Source organism: Suncus etruscus, chromosome 3, assembly GCF_024139225.1.
Source record: "Suncus etruscus isolate mSunEtr1 chromosome 3, mSunEtr1.pri.cur, whole genome shotgun sequence".
NCBI classification, from domain to species: Eukaryota; Metazoa; Chordata; class Mammalia; order Eulipotyphla; family Soricidae; genus Suncus; species Suncus etruscus.
In genome coordinates, this window is record NC_064850.1 from 960,790 (window position 1) to 978,159 (window position 17,370).

The 17,370-nt window shown below is 41.0% G+C and overlaps 1 protein-coding gene and 1 pseudogene across 1 annotated transcript in view; both read left to right on the plus strand.

The window, feature by feature from the left end:
• Window positions 1–17,370, plus strand: part of PELI2 (pellino E3 ubiquitin protein ligase family member 2) — a 199,643-nt gene that overhangs the window by 52,546 nt on the left and 129,727 nt on the right. The window lies entirely within an intron of this gene.
• Window positions 7,121–7,389, plus strand: LOC126004115 (60S ribosomal protein L37a-like; annotated as a pseudogene).

Sequence of the window (17,370 nt, forward strand, 5' to 3'; positions counted from 1 at the left end):
TTTAGGGGTGGTGGTGAGGGAGAGTGTCAGGAGTTGTGTATGTGTAAAAAAGGGGATTGGTGTGTGTAAGAAGAAAGAATGGGGGAACCATGAGAAACCTGGGGGTGCAGGAAGACAGTACAGTAAGAGGAGATGCTAAGGATATGTCTCATCACTGAATATTTCTCTCTGAGACCAATAGTCACAGCTTCCTGGGTGATTGGGCACCATCTTTTACTTAAAAAAAGTGCATCACTTGAGGACTGCCACATGGTATGGGCAGGGCTGAGAGAGAGAGAGAGTGTGTGTGTGTGTGTGTGTGTGTGTGTGTGTGTGTGTGTGTGTGTGTGTGTTGGATTGGGTTGGTTAAATGGGGTGACACTTCTGTGGAGGGTGTGGTGTTGGAATGCTGTGTGCACAAAGTTCTGCAATTGACAGCACTGTTAATCTTGGTGCCTCAAATAAAAAAGGGGAAAAGAGCAGTAAAAGTTCATTTGTGAAGAATCCTTTTGTCATGCTGCTAGATTGACTTTTGACCAGACTTTGCGGAGTTGTGTTGCTTCACTTGCTTTCCAGATCATATCACCGTTGCCATTGCAGAATCTGTGAATATGGTGGTGGAGGTCTCTTTACTATACTGTGCTTCCTGTATTTCTCTTTTGGTCTTTTTAAGAGCTCAGATTTTCTGGGATAATATTTTGGTGGTGGTGGGGTCCCACTTGGCAATGCTCAGGGCTTTGCACTCAGCATTTTTGGATCCCACTTGGCAGTACTCCTAGCTCTGCACTTAGCGATCATTCCTAGTGGACATACCTGGTGTCGGGTGTTGAGTCCAGGTGGCTGCATGCCTGGCACGCACCTTTCCTGCTATACTATCTCTCTGCTCCTTGGTTTTACTTCGAAAGTTGTTATTTTGGCAGTGCTTGCAATTGAACCTAATGGATCATATATGAAAGGCACCTTATATCCCAGTTTCAGCTTTTATTATTTTAAAGAAAATTGAGTGTTTTTCCTGGCAGGTAAGGATGATCTTACTTATTTTTGGTGCTGATGAGAAGACTTAACAGCTCTCTAATTTTTTTTGTGGTGGCTCAGGACTATCTTATTTATGTATTGACATAGAATCCCTGGACATGATGAATTGATCAATTTTTTTAGACACTACAAGATTGGCATTACCAGTATTGTCAAAAAGAAGCTTTTAAGAACTTAGCCTTCTCTAATTATGCTTGCCACTCCTTTTCTCTCAAGGCAGGTGAAAAGATAAATAAAGGAAAGTGTTCATTCTCCTCAAAAGCAGAACTTCAGGTTTAAGGAGGAAATATTATGAGGATATGTCCCTGGCAAAAAGTGTGTCTGGAGGTTAGTGTTTAGATCTCGTTCTAACTGCCAGAACACCAGCCTGAAGGAAACCATTCCCCTCTTCTAGTCAAAGTTAAGAAATGCATGTAAACAGAGTTTAACAATGAAATATATTTTAATGAACAACCATGTGTGTTGATTGATCCAGTATAATCTTGCAATTGATTTTATTTTCTATTACCCTGGTATCTAGTTTTTAAAGCCTGTTTTGAACATTTTTGATTGTTATTTTTAAGTACATTTGTCAGCCCAGCCTACATCTGGCACATATTAAGCAGTGGATTATTTATTGATGTGTTTTGGGAGTAGGTACTTTACTTGAATAAGAATGTTTAAATATCTGTTCACATATATTTAAAGGGTTCAGTGCATTTGGAAAATATCTTGCAGCCTTTTATTGCTTCAAATCTAAATATTTGAAAGGCTGTCAAGTAGAAAAGAGAGCAGACTTAGTTGTGCTGCTTGAAGAGACTCCATGCAAACACCAGGCAGACAGGTAAAACAGCCAGTTTAACTTGGGGCAAGGAAGACTGCAAACCAAGACACACTTTGGGTTGGCCTCCCAGGGGGCCTGCCATTTCTGGTGGGCTGACTGGCTGCTTGGTTGGCTGGATGGCTACATCTCACAGGTTGACTTTTCTGGAGACAGTGAAGAGGTCGGATCAAGTGATGCCCAGAGTTCTTTCAACTCTAGATCCCAAGAAATCTACAGGACTTTCCGGATAAAACTGAAGTCCCAGGGAGATTACGTGCTTCTGCTCTGCAGTTGCTAAGTTGTCTTCTTCAGATGGTAAGATGCTAAGTTGTCATTACAGCTGGAGCTTAGGAAGAAAAAGCGAACCATGAGGTGGAGTAATTGGGTGCTGCCAGCCCACACCAACACATAATCTTCAGTTTCCTGGGGTGCATCTTGGGGAAAACTCTGGGAGCTGCTGAAGGGAACTCTCAGTCTGCGCATGATCTGTTCCTTTTGCTTCCTCCTGATACTCTTCTGCCCACTGGCGAATTCATATGCCCCAGCCAATGCATGACTCTAAGGTTTTCTCTTCCTTAAACTCCATTTTTAAAAGACACTTGTTTATCTTTGCCCCATGCTAAGCTGGTCCCAGGCTCCATCTTTGCTGCCCCTTTATGAATGCACACAAACCATTTTAGAGCCACACTCTGGATTCTGTGTGTGTTTCTCATGGGACTGGACTTGCTAAATGTGTTGCATTGGCTTCTAAAATCACAGCCACTGGGACGGGGTGCTGTTCATCTACGGTTTAAGTTAGAAGGTGTGGATTTTCATCCCAGCACTGCTACTTGTCAGCTCTGTGATGAAGGACGGATTGCTAAGCAGCACCACAGTCCCGCATTTATTGTGCAAGAATTTTGACAGTCCTTTCTCAGCTGGGACAGGAGAGAGCTCGACAGCTAAGTGAATGTTTTACATTTAGGAGGTCTGAATTTGATACCTAGATTTGATCCCGAGCATGAAATGGTCCCATGAGCACCATTGGGAGCCACCTCCAGCACCGCTTGGCATGGCCTAAAAACCAGAAAATAATAAGATTCAATAAGTTCATATATATCGTAGTCATAGAACAGTAAGCAGGCATTTAATAAGTTACATTATTACTTGGACCAAAGCTGAGAACCAGGTAATGAAATAACTATTAGTAGAGTTGATCTACAGAAGCCAAGTTAGCTTTGGGTAATGAATGTAAAATGGTGTTTGTGGAAGCAGTCTTTCAGTAACTAGACACATGCAACCTTTTTGGCACACCCATTTAAGTCTCCTTCACACTCTGAGGCTGATTTATTTCTGCTTTTTGTTTTAGACTTAAGTTGAGCAAATATTGTGATTATTAGAAGCAAGTACATATCCCCCCACCCCCGTCATATCAGGGGTTTAATCTTGAGCCTGTACATACAAGACATGTACTTTATGACTGTGCCATACTGCAGATGTTCAAGAATTTTTAGGCCTAGTTCTGGATACTTCCTTCTTTCCTTTATATTTTTTGGGTTTTAGGTCATATCTGCAAATGCTCAAGACTTTTAAAATGTTGACTTGACTAAAAATTGTCACTAATTTGACATTTGGAAGATAAATAAGAACTAAATGACTTAATTCTAAATCAGCTTACATGTTGAAGTATTTCAATTTCTTGCATGAAATTAAAATATTTTAAGCACATTCAAGGTCATATCATATGTATAGTGTATTCTTTACTTTTTATAATTTCTTTTTGTTGTGTTTTGGTAGTGGTACAACATGACAAAGAACAAAAACTGTCAGTGTTGGCATGGTTACGGGAGAAAGGGACCCCATTCACTGCTGGTGGGAATGTCAATTAGTCCAACCATTTGGAAAACAACATATAGACATTCTCAAAAGGAAGGAAGGAAGGAAGGGAGGGAGGAAGAAGAGAAAGAAAGAAAAGAAAAGAAATTGAGCTTCCATATAACCCAGCAGAAAAGAAAGAAAGAAAGAAAAGAAAAAAAAAGAAAAGAAAAGAAAAGAAAAGAAAAGAGAAAAGAAAAGAAATTGAGCCTCCATATAACCCAGCAGTTCAACTCCTGGGCATCTACTCCAAGGTTTCCAAACCTCAGACTAGAAAAGACATTTGCAGTCCTGTGTCCATTGGAGCACTATTCACAGTAGCCCCAAACTGGTGACAACTCCAGTGTCTAAGATCAGCTAACTGTAAAAAGAAACTATATACACATATGTATACACATATGTGCATGTGTATACATATGTACACAATGATATACTACTGAACTGTAAGAAAGAAATACAATCATGGATCTGGAGAGTATCATGCTTGGTAAAGTGAGTCAGAAAGAGAGGTATAGATACAGAGCAAGCCCTCTCACATGCTAGATTTGAGGAAACAGAATAGGGGAATATCAAGTGCCCAAAGGCAACAAAAACTGAGAACTTATGTTCAGTAATAAGCTTACTATGGTGGGCGGAGAGGGTGGGTGAAGGTCTATAGGACTGTGGTGGAGGGAAGTAGGCACCTAGGTGGAGAGTGTGCTGCTGGAATAACTAATGTATGAATAAATACTGTATGAATAATTCATGTGTAAAACAATAACACTGCATACAATGGTGCCCAAAATTAAAAATAAAAAATTAATGGGGCTAGAGCAATGGTACAGTGAGTAGGATGTTTGCCTTGCATGTGTCCAAACCTGATCCTCATTATCTCCTATGGTTTCCCAACACCACCAGTAGTGAGTGGTTCCTGAGGACACAGCCAGGAGTAACCCCAGAGAACTACTGTGTTTGGCCTAGAGAAAAGAAAAAAAAAAAAAACCCAAAACCAAAACAACAACCCCAAAGCAAAATTAGACAGCAAAAAATTACTGGTACACCTAACTTTGCCCTCTAGAATTATGTGATCTACTTAATCCACTGTCATCAGACAGTTAGATGATTTATAGTTTCAGTTTGCTATTATAAATGGCAGTATAAATATCTTTGTACATAAAACTTGGCTGGAATTTTAAATCTGTGGAGAACAGATCCCTCAAAGAACATGAGCTTTTATGGAATGTTGATACACATTGCTAATTTACTTAACAGACAGTGCTAATTAACATGCTCATTGGTAGCGTGTTAGGATACTGTGTTGTTTTACCAGTTGGTAATTTTATTGGCAAATAATATAATCTTTTTATTTGCATTTTCAGTTGCTGATGAGATATTTTTAATGTTTTTATAATATATTAAATATTATTTAACTTATTTTTTCTGAAGTAGATAGCTATATTGCTTCACTATTTCTCTGTTATGTATCTATGGGTATGCATATTTTCCCCTAACTCATAAAAGCACACCTAATAAAAATACTGCATTTTTTATTACAGTGTTGATTTTTATTGTTTCTTTGGATATGAAATTTTATAATTTTTGATTGTAGAAGTGTCAGATTATTTTTAAATGCAGGAATCTTTTTGTAATTATTTCATTGCTTTCATATTTAAGCATTTCCAATTCATGGATTGATAATCAAAGTTTGTTTTCTTCCTTCGTTTTATTATGATTATTCACATTTATCTTTTGAGCATTTAGGATTAATTTTGCAGTGGAATGCAGGAAGCATCTGTAACTCTTTTTTCTTTCATGGTAGCTAGCTCACACAATTGACTGAATAATCCAATTTCTTTTCCATTTTCCATTACTTTCTTTACATAATCAAGGGTATATTTCTGGAATATCTCTTTTATGCAGTGTTTGGAGGATTTTGTCCCTACTAATACTTGTTTTAATAATACTAGGGTTTTTGGTTTTTTTTTTACATAGTTGCAAAGCTGTTCTTGCTTGAATTTCAGTATATAATGTACAACTTCCTTCACCATTAATATTAGTTTTTATGTGGTTTTCTATAACAGCAGTCTTTAATTGCTTTCCTTTATAATAATTGATACATTTTTATGCTAATTATTTTTGTTTTAGGGGCACACCTGCTGGTGCTCAGGAAACCATAGGGGATGCCAGGCATCAAATCCAGGGTCAGCTACATGCAAGGCAAGTGCCCTGCTTGTAGTATGATAGCTCTGGTCTCCAGCACTAATTTTTTTTGTTGTTCTTGATTTGACCAGGATTTTTGTAACATTGCGTAGGATAGGTCATAGTAAACCTCCTTCTTTCTTACTCTTCTACCCTTTTTCCTTCTGTCCACCTCTTCCTGTTACAAACATATCTAGGGCTCACACATACGTGATTGTAGTGCTCGTGTACTCTTAGCTGTGAAGCTTCTTGGAGGCTGTGCACCATTGATGGTGCTGCATGCACACCCTCTGGCCAGAGTGCTCTTCAGGGACCACATGCCTTCATTGTGGCATGCACACATACTCACCGGGGCTCACACCCTGGGCCTTAGTGCTTGCACATCAGTTGTGTGCTCACACATGCCTGGCTGGATGTCCCAGGACTGCAGCCTCTCCGGCCATGCTTGGGAGTCCCAAATAGTTGAGATGTTGGGACCATGCTCAGTATACGTGAGTGAAGCCAGCAACCAAACATACAACCTCACATTTGCAAGGCCCCCTTTCACCCGGAGTCATCCCCTGGCCCTTCTTCCCAATTTTTAGCATAAGTGTATTTATTTACCTTAAAATGGTTGTGAGAGGAAAATACTGCTTTATTCTCGGCTCGTAAAAAATTTTAAGCTTATGTAGATAAAGAACTCAAGCAGATTGCCTTTTCAGCTTGGCGTTTTAAGTTGGTCATAAAGTGAATTATTTTTTTGAATATGCGCCATTCCCAGCATTGCTGGGCTTAAGAGGTTCCACACCCTGAAAGCTCAGTGCTTGAGTTTGGTGCTAGGACCTGGCTGTGCTCTAGGAACTCCATTGGGCAGTGTTGCATGGTACTGGGGTCAAACGCGAGTCCTTACACCTCTAGACACGTGCCTTATCCCTTGGGCTCTCTCCCAGGTTCCATGAAATGAATTTTGTTAAGTCAAATTTGCTCTGCCAATAACTTGATATTGGCATTCCAAAGTGAGCTTTGGCCTCCTCATGCAAACTCTATTTTTTGATGCCAGCATTTTTCCTTTCCCTTCATGGCAGTGGGGCATTTTCTTAATTGCCAGATAGAAAATACTTCTTAGGTACAGAGGGTGAGTTGTGAAAGTCTTGTCCCTATTAATGCTCTGAGGAGCTCTTTCAGAAACCCAATGCAGGAGTTGTCCAGATTAGAAGGCCTGTGGAGATTATGGTCGGCTCTGATTCAGAATCCTCCTGTTGTTTTCTGTGTTCTGCACTGGCTTCAGGGAAGATGGCTAAGTGCACGAAGGTGGGGATTGAGGGTAAATATGGGACACATTATGGCGCCTCCCTCCAGAAGATGGTGATGAAGATGGAAATCAGCCAGCTCTCCAAGTCTACGTGCTCCTTCTGCATCAAGACCAAGATGAAGTTGGGCTGTGGGCATCAGGCACTGAGGTTCCTGTATGAAAACCATTGAAGGTGGCTTGCATTTACAATACCACTTCTGTTGTTACAGTCAAATCTGCCATCAGAAGACTGAAGGAATCGAAAGACTAGTAGCTCTCCCACTGAAACCTTGTTCGCCTAAAATTAATGGGTTAATTTATATAAGGAAAAAAAAAAAAAGGAAAGAAAATCCTCCTATCAAGGTGCCTTTGAATTCCATTTACTTGTTTTCCTGGTATGGTCCAGTGGAACGTGCTGTGTCACCGGAGAGGTTCTGTGTCCTCCCAGTGTAGTAGCTCACGTGACTGTAGCGTACTAAGACTGGCTACTGTGAAAATGGAATTCTAAATTGTATTTGCTCTTAATTAAACTTTCAGTAGTCCCATGTGGCTCCTGGCTCCCCCTTTGAGGAATGCAGATCTGCACAGTGAACAGGCTAGATCCGAGGAGAAATAGTGCTGAATGAGGCTGGACATCTTTTTCAAGAATCTTTTTGTAGTGCTGAGAGAGAGTTTGAGGGTAAGGCTATTGCTTCGCTGGTGACTCGTACAGGTTCCAACTCCAAATCTAGGGTTCATCTCCCATCCCCAAGGGTCATTCCTGAGCCTAGAACCAAGAGTTCTTAAGTACTGCTTGTGAAAACCCCTCCCACCTTCCCTCAAAGAAACTGTAGTTTGGAATTTATAAATTGGAAGATTTGAGGGAAGAAAGACACTTTACATTTTTTATAAAAAAACAAAAACAAAAACCCCTCTGTTAAATTATATAACAGGACTATTGATAGCTTCCTAATAACCATTACTTTTGGTAATTGAGCAGTTAATTAAGATAGCCGCTGTGCTATCTCTCCAGCCCCATGTTAATATATTTTTATGGTGAATATGAGGCTCTTTTTTTCTATGGTAGCTGGTGGTTAAAGCTCTAAACAACATTATCTTTTAGCCCAGAGTGATAGCACAGTGGCGTTTTGGTTGGTTCGAATCCCGGTGTCCCATATGGTCCCCTGTGCCTGCCAGGAGCTATTTCTGAGCAGACAGCCAGGAGTATCCCCTGAGCACCGCTGGGTGTGGCCCAAAAACCAAACACCCAAAAAAAAAATTATCTTTTAAAGAATGCTTCTGTAACACTGAAGGACTGATGATTACAAAAACGAATTGCTATGGAGAAACTAAGAAACCCTTTCTGTTATTGACACAGTTTACCTATACTTCAAAACAGCAGATTTAGAGACTGCTTCCATATTTTGAAATAAACTTGAATTTTTAGCTTATGTATAGGTATTCTAAAAATAGAAAATCATCTTTTAAAAAGCGTTGAGGTTGAATCCGTGTAGCATCATATGTATATATGACTATGTTTTTGTAGCACATTAACATTTATATTAAAATATATTATAAAATATTTGTTTTATTATTACACAATAATAAATATTCCCTAATTATGCAATGATTATTTTAATAAAGCTTCTATATTTTATTAAGGATTAGTTTGAAAATATTATTATATCTGATGTCAGTTATCTATATTTTTAAATTTTCCCTTTTTCTCTAATCTCTTTAAGAAGTCATTTTTTCAGGGTATAACCATGTAACATTCAAATGCTGAATTTGTTTGCTTTTGGCATGTCTTTTTCACTAGGATGCAGAAAAAATTTCCTATGCTTATTATAAAAGTGTTAAGTAAATATATATCAGCCAAGTGTGCATTAATGTGATTCTTTTTTAGTAGTAGTAATTTATGCTGTGAAATTTAAAAGAAGGAAAAGAAATGGAAAATAATTATCTCAACAGTAAGGAACAGTTATAATTAGTTAGGATAAGAAGATATTTCATGCCAGTTACTCTCAAACTTTTCCCAAATTTCCCCCAATATTGGGCCAATAAACATACATTGTTCCATGAGGATTTTTATTTGAAATATCTATATGTAACACATGTGAGATGATGCCCCAAGTATTACTTTAAACTGCTCTTTTGTTACATTTTAGAGATCAAATGAGGGTAGAAATATGTACCAGTAGATTTAAAAGAAAGAAATAAGTGGTATGCCCAAAGCATTAGTTATTCAATTAGAATTTTTTTACAGTTGATGCACCTGATTACCTGAATCTAGGCAAAGTGATGCTTGAGTAAGCAAATTGAAGTGATGAGAAAGGAATATAAAGGCCTAATCTGTTAAAAAACTTACTATAATTTAAGTAACATGGTTACTGTAGTGTTTAGCATTTATATTATCAATGCACCTGCCACCACCAAATTTCTCGTGATATGCAACCTTATCCTGTGTCACTGTGTCAGTCCTAGCCCACCTTATTCTTCTCTTCCATCCCTCCCCACACCGCTTGATTATCTATACTCTTATCTGTCCCCTTGTTTGGTCTGCATTATACCACAAATGAACGAGATCATCTAGTGTATGTTCTTCTCCCTCTTACATTGTTTACTACTATGAAACCCTCCAGTTCCATCCAAGTTGCAGCAAGCTGTGTGATTTCATCTGTTCCTATTGTCCCATTGTTACACGGTTATTTCATCAGGTATATATACCACGACTTCTTTTATGGCCCCTAAAATAACCTAAAAGTAGTTCTTTAAGAATTTATTTTTAAATACTTAGTGTTTTATTCTTTAATATTTTATTGCCATTTAGAAATATTTCAGATATTAAAGTATTATAGTATTTTTGATTGTTTTATTTGATTTATTTTTTATAATATCTTTAAGCACCATGATTACAAACATGTTTATAGTTGGGTTTCAGTCAAAAAGAATACCCCTTTATCAGTAATCTTCCCACCAACGATACCCCACCCCTCCACCCCTATCTCCCTCCTCGCCCATCCCCTGCTCTGTTTGAGACAGGTATTGTACTTCTCTCATTCGCTACCATTGTCATCATTGCCATGATAGTTGTCAGTGTAGTTATTACTCTAACTTCATCCCTTTGTGGTGAGCTTCATATTCCAGCCCTCATCTCTTTTGTCTCTGTGCATTATTACAATACTTTTATTTTTTCTTAAATCCCATATATGAGTGAGACTATTCTGTGCCTATCACTCTCCCTCTGACTTATTTCACTCAGCATAATAATTTCCATGTCTATTCATACACAGGAAAATTTCATGACTTCATTTATCCTGATGGCTGCATAGTAAACCATTTGTACATGTTCCACAGATTTTTTAGCCACTCGTTGTCGGGCCTCTGGGTAGCTTCCAGGTTCTGGCTATTGTAAATAGAGTTGCAGTGAACATAAGTGTGCAAAGGGCATTTTTTATATTTTGTTTTTGTGTTCCCAGAGTATATCCTAGGAGTGGAGTGTATACCACAACTTCTTGTCCTTGTATCTGTTGTTGGATATTTGTTCCATATCCTGGCTTTTGTATTAAGTACTACCATAAAACAGATGTGCATATATTATTTTGAATTAATGTTTTTGTATTAGTGGGTAGATGCCAAGAAGTAGAATCATTGGTTTTAGAGTTCTTCCATTTTTGAGGAATATTCACATTATTATTTTTTTTTTTATAGAGACAGAATCAGATAGCACTGCCACCGGGAAGTGATTGAAGGTTCCCTTTCACCACATCCTGTCAACACTGCTTGAATGTTTTTCAAAATTGTAATTGGCAAATTATTGAAAGAAGTGTGCAGTTCAAATGGAACTACTTTAAAAATAAGAATTAATGAAAACCTTACTTAATTGTCCTTGAATTGTATAAATATTGCACTATATCATAGTCATTTCTTGATGTACCTTTGTCCTCTATGAGATATTTTTATTCTTTTATATATTAATTTCTGTCATGTAATACTTAAAAATAATGTTCACCTAGGACATAATCTAGTTAGAAACTAGATTATATAACACAAGGCCCTGATAAAATATCATATACTTAGAGATATTTTGGGCTGCTGGAGCCAAAGGCAAAATCAAGCAATTTTTGGTGTTTTAAGAGTTAGTATTAAATAGCCATCCCTATTTCTGACATGTTAAGACCTAGAATTCAGAGGGAAATGCCCCAATGTTGGCCCTCCAGCAGTGCTGGAAAATCAAAGACTACCCAGGATAAGCTGCTGTCTTCTGTGATCTGGTGGCAGTGCCCATTTGAAATGAAAAAGGGAAGATAAAGACTTCAAAGCACCAAAGGACTAAGTGGTAGAGAACTGTTACCGTTCTCCTCAACAGTTGCTTTGCTTTCTAGATAGATGGGGATTGCTTGGCACCTTTTTTTCTTGTATAATTTGGTTAAAAGTAGCAACTAGGTACTGGAGTGATGTATCAAGCTGGTAGGGCACTTGCCTGGCACATTGGCAGGCCTAGGTTCAATCTCTGGCATCCCATGTGGTCTCCAGAGCCCCACCAGGAGTGACTTCTGATCGTAATGCTTGGAGTAAGCTCTGAGCACCACTGAATGTGACCCTATCACTGAAAACCAAAGCAAACCACACTAAACCAAAAGCAGCCAGCAAACCAAAAATGCCAGTAGGAATTGAGTGCTGGAAAGAGCAGAGTGCTGTCTAGGGAACAGTGTAGGTGTGCTGCTCACAGGCTGCCACCTCCCCCGTGGGGACCTTTTTTGAGCTCTCAAGCCCAGCTTTTGTTTCTCAGCACCCTCCTAAGTGTGCACCAGAACCTGCATGATTTTTCCGCTTCATGGAAAGGAGCTGGAGGTTCTGAGAAGTTAGGCATCTGTGTGAAGTCCCCTGTCGGTCTGGAGGCAGAGCCAGCACCTGGTCTCCCTTTCACCCTGGAGCAGCCAGAGCAATTGCTGCCAGGCAGCTGGATGCTAGTGCTGGGAAGTACAATTCTCTGGAAATCTGCTGAGCTTGGAGAAGGAGTGGATCCCTGCTCAACACAGATTCTCAGTGTTTTGCTCTGAGTGCAGAGCCGGGAATAATAGGTTATGGCTGGGTGTGGTCCCAACACAGGGAAACCCCGCCTCCCTTCCCATTAAGACTTAACTGCTCTTAGTTTTTGATCTTTGTGCTTCGCAGTTAACTTTCACTAACCTTGTTGCTTTGCATTGTCTCCTTGTTGATTTTGCCCATCTGAGAGCCTGTGCAGAGAAACAAGAGGCCCCTTCGTGTCCTTAGCCCCAGCTCTGTTCCCATTTGCTCCAGGACCTCCACGCAATGTGTTAGTGAATGAATTTACTTTTTCCTGTATTCAGCGGATCTTACCTGGTACCTGGGAATAAGGATCATCTCTAATCGGAAAGGGGCACAGAGAATGCCCATTTGAAGTCCAGGGGGTTTTCTCAACAAAGCAACATTTAGAAAGCCGCCACACACCTGTGCTGTGCCACCACAATTAGTTTGCTGGTTAGAAATCAAAGCCCACTTTATTTTATGATCCCTGACAGCATTTCCTCGGTGTCCCTGGGCTTTCTAGATAAAGTTCATTTGGGCAGGCGAGTCCCATCCCGCTATGGATGAGAGGGAGAGTGATGAGGAGAGCTGAGAGAGGAAAGCAGGTTCAGGCCATCGCTGGCTTACGGATGGGCCTTTCTGTCCTCCCCGTCACATTCGTTCCTTTGTTCCCAGGGCAAGTCTTCGTTTGTGGATGCGGCCTTCCAGCAGGTGGGACCTTATGGGGCTTCATTAGCCGCTGGGCCTCGCCTGGGCCTCTCCTGGCACTGGTGCCTCTTACTTATCTGTAGGACAAAGTCCACCTTGGTCACGGTGGTTGAACGTGAGGGACAGCAGGGTCCTCTGGCAAGGGGCTCACGCAAAGCCAGCACCATGTGGCACCCGTGAGGGGCCCTGGTTCCAGTTTCTGTCCACATGGGCGCTGCCTCAGGAGGTCAGGCCAGTGCAGATCCAGTTTCCAAAACGTTTCCAAAACGTACCTGGGACCTGCTCTCTCCTCCTTGATGCTGCTGTCTCCTGTAGGATATTCTTTTTGATGAAAGCATTTTCTGGTGGCAAACATTTCTCAAAAATATATCTTTAGTATTGTAGGCCAAGAGACACCTGAATTTCAACATAATCTCTGCTGTCTAATGACGAGTAGGCCCTTTGGAGCCAGACTGAACCAGGCCTGTTATTTATTTATTTATTTATTTATTTATTTATTTATTTATTCATTCATTCATTCATTCATTCCTTCTCTATGCTACATTTGATTCCTTTCTTTGACAATTGATTGGATTTCTGTGATTTATATAATACCGTTAGCAATGGTTTCCCATGCATATAAATCCAGCATCACACCTATCACCAATGTATTTACCTCCCTCCCCTGGGAACCCCAGTAAGACTCTCTTTCCAACTCAGTTGTGTGGATTTCAGCCTGTTGACTCTCTTTTGTTTCTGCTACCTTTTGGCCCTTTACGTGCCACATCCCAGAGAAATAATTCTTTACCCCTTTCTTTAACTTCACTCAGTATGATATTCTCTAGTTCCATTCACAGCAGGACGCTTTTCATTCTTTCTGGCTTCAGAGTAGTTTGTGAGGGAGAGAGGGGGAAGAAAAGAAGGAGAGAGGGATGGGAGAGGAGAGGAGAGAAGAGGAGACTGACTTTTCCAGTCATTTAATCTGCATTTGGGCATTTGGGCTATTTCCATATCCTGGCGATTGTTCCAAGTGTGATGATTGACACAGGTAGATATGTACCCTTTTGAATTAAGTTTTTTGTGTCTTAGAGATAATTGCAAGAAATGGCATAGCTGGGTCATATGGTTTTATTTCGTCTTACTTTGTCCATAGATCACCATATGCTTTTTATAAAGGCTGAACCAGATGACATTCTCACCAACAATGAACGGGGGGGGGGGTTCCTTTTTTTGCCACAATCTCCCCCATCACTGGATGTTTCGAGACTTTGATAAGTTAATATCTCATTTTGATTTTTATTTCCATGATCATGAGTGACAGTGAGCACTTTTCCATATGTCAACCAGGCCTGCTTTTGCCCGCTCCCTTCCAAGCATGGCCTGATCACGTGTGCATTTTTCACTGTTCACGCCTCTTATCTGCCCAGTGGGAGAAAGAAAGAGCCTGGCAGGTGTCTTGGTATATGGCAGTGCACAGCAGACGCTATTAAAATAGCATCAAGATGTACATAGACTCGGGAAGCCTTTATTTCTTCAGATGATGCCCTTTGCAGATTCCAAATATCTTTACTATTACGTCCAGCTGTTGGCTCTGCATGCAGGAGCATTTATTTTTCATCACTTGTTGTCTAACTAAGGGGATGTTTGTAAAGCTTGGGATTTTTTTTTTTTAATGTGTAGCTAGAGAATGTGTCACTTATGAGTTGGAACCAGCCCTTGCCCCTACCCTGGTGAGGTGCTGAAAGAGTGTGTCAGCAGCGCTCAGAACTCTGATTTCTGTAAACTTCTAGCCTGCCAGGCCAGGGAACATTGTGATCTTTCCTGCAATCAGGTTTTTTTGGGGTTTGTTTTCATTTCTGTTTTATTTTTCCCTTTGTAAGCAGAATCTCACTTCTTTGGGCTCTACTCCACTATCCAACTATTTCTTCTGTCACTGGGATTCATTTTTAAGGTTTCCCTGCCCTCAGCTAGCCAATCTCCCTTATTGCCTTTGCTTTTCTTTCCCCCAGAGCACCAGGTGCTGGAGAGGTACCACTCTTCCCCGAGGGCTGGGAGGCAGTGACTGTGTTGAACTTGAATTAGCTCAGGGGATGAAGGACAAACGGGAAGCCATGTGTTGCTCAGTAACCACTTGCTGAAGACCTAGGGTCTTGCTCCAATAGCCATTTTATTGATTGCAGGATTTTGCTGCTGGCTGTACTCAGTGGGGGTCATTCTCTTTCCTCATGTGGTGGCTGGTGAGTGCACACCCTTGTTAAAACATACCTGTACTTTGTAGAGAGAAGGTGGAGGATTGAAATGTTGGTTGTGAGGGGGAATAAAAGTGGAGGCTACAGTGAGGTGGAGTGGGAGGTAGTAAGAGGGGCTTCTTTTTTTTAACTTTGTTGTGAAGATGGGCAAGGTCACGATGGCCTAATTTTATCCAATCCATAGCTACACATTTATCTTGACTCTTGAACTCTTAAGTAATGCTTACTGATAAAATTGGTTCTTCTCTTTGGCAACACAACTCTCTTCAGGTCTTGGTCTCTGCACCAGTGACTAAGGAGGGGCTGTTTCCTTTTTGGGCCAGGGAGACATTTGTCAGAATGTCTACTCCTGGCTCTGTACTCAGGAATGACTCCTGCTGGGCTCAGGGAACATATGGGATGCTGGGGATCAACCCGGTCTGACTATGTGCAAGCCAAGTCCCCGATCCTCTGGCCACTGTCTTAAGCCTGTGTGACCTCCCCTTTGTTCTCCCTCTCATTTGCTAGATGGAGCAACACCGGTGACCAAGTAATACTGCACATGCCTTAAAAACCACTGTTTTCAACGGTCCTGCTTTTCAGAAATGCAACCCTGGAGCCCTGTGGTAGAATTCTTGAATCTGAGGCATGATTTGTTCAGATAAATTTCCCAGGTGCTCCTGTTGTTCATTGAGCATTGTCAGTAACTCTTAAACTTTTCCTTGAAGCCTCTGTTGGAAAAATCATTGCTGCTTTGGTCTGTCTTTCAGACATTCCTGAGACTATTGTAATCAATTGCCACAAAACAGTGGCTTAGAACAGCAGATTTTCTTCCCTCATTCTGGAGGCTTCATGTCTGACCTGGAGGTTTTGACAGCCTCTCTGTTTCTGAGGACCTAGGAGTTGATTTGCATTTACCTCTCCCAGTCCCTCTTTGCCCTGGATATCTGTCCAGGGATGGCATAACTGTGGTCTCCTGTGTGGTCCTTACATCCCACTTGAGCCTAACCCCTCTCTTCCCATGTGCCAGACACTTTGCCAAGGAAATGAAGACCCACCAGCAACCCAGGATAATTTCAACTTAACTACATCCTCAAAGACCCCTTTCCCCAAATGCAGCCACCCACACCAATTCTGGGATGTAAAGATGTCTTTATCTTTGGAAGGGTCACTCTTTACCCCACCACACCCCACTCCACTGCAATTGCCGTCGTCCTCCCATCTGATCCTCCATCCTGCCCTAGGGTTCTCTCTTGTTTCCTTTATCCCGTCTTGTTTGTCCTTTGCCCGTCATGGCGAAAAGCCCTTCTTCTTAGCTTGGCATTCTGCCTTCTGTGCTCTGGCCCATTCTGCCCTCAGCCTCCTTATCTGCTTCTTCTCTCTCCTGGCACTTGATGCGTTCTGAGTACCGAACTAACTGCACCCCTTGCCTTTGAACTCTGTTGTCTCCACGCCCCATTTAGTCTTCTTGTTCAAATTTCCAGACAGTTCATGCAGTGAATCCCTCACAAGGGTTTCTGTAAGGCCCTTCAAAGTGCTTTGTGCTCCTAATGTATCTTGTAGCCTGTATTGTCTTTCTTTTCTTTTCAGACTTTTGTGTTTTTCCTTTCAATCAGAGCACTCTATGAAGACAGAAAAGGCTGGCTTTTGTCATTGGATCCCTGGTAATTTAACCTAGACATGTGTTTCCTCATGACACTTTCCCCCACTGTTACCCTAATTATTTCCAATAGGATTTTCCCCCTCTCATATTCACCTCTGAGTAGACTGGCATATGAGTTGCCTAACCTGAAGTATCTATGTTCAAGCAGACTTGGCGCGTGTGATTTCTTACCTCTTCAGCCCTCCACAGAGTCTGATGGCTTGTTTCTGGTCCCAGAAACTTTATGTTTCCCAGGACAAGGATGTCTTTTGCCAGTTTGGGCTGCAGTATGGTAGAGAGGGTAGAAGGCCTCTGATGTTCTTTAGGGTCTCCCCTGGGGAGGGAAAGTCTAGCTTCCCAAGAAGGGGCCATTCCTGGGATAGATTCTTCCAATGTGCCTGCCTTCCTTGACTTCCCTCTGTTAACTGTCAGTATCTCAAACTCAGAGAGCCTCTGTCCATCCTTTAGCAGTATTTGGAGGCTACAGTGGTGATGATGATCCCCTAAACGTTAGGGCCTAAATATCTAGAGTTCGGCTTTCATCAAGTCACATATTTCTGTTCCCCCAGAATGATTATCTTGACTTAATAGGACAAAGACATGAAAACAATTTGGGTCTGTAAAGGTGGTTTGCTCTTGGAAAGACTCATTATAGTAGTGATCC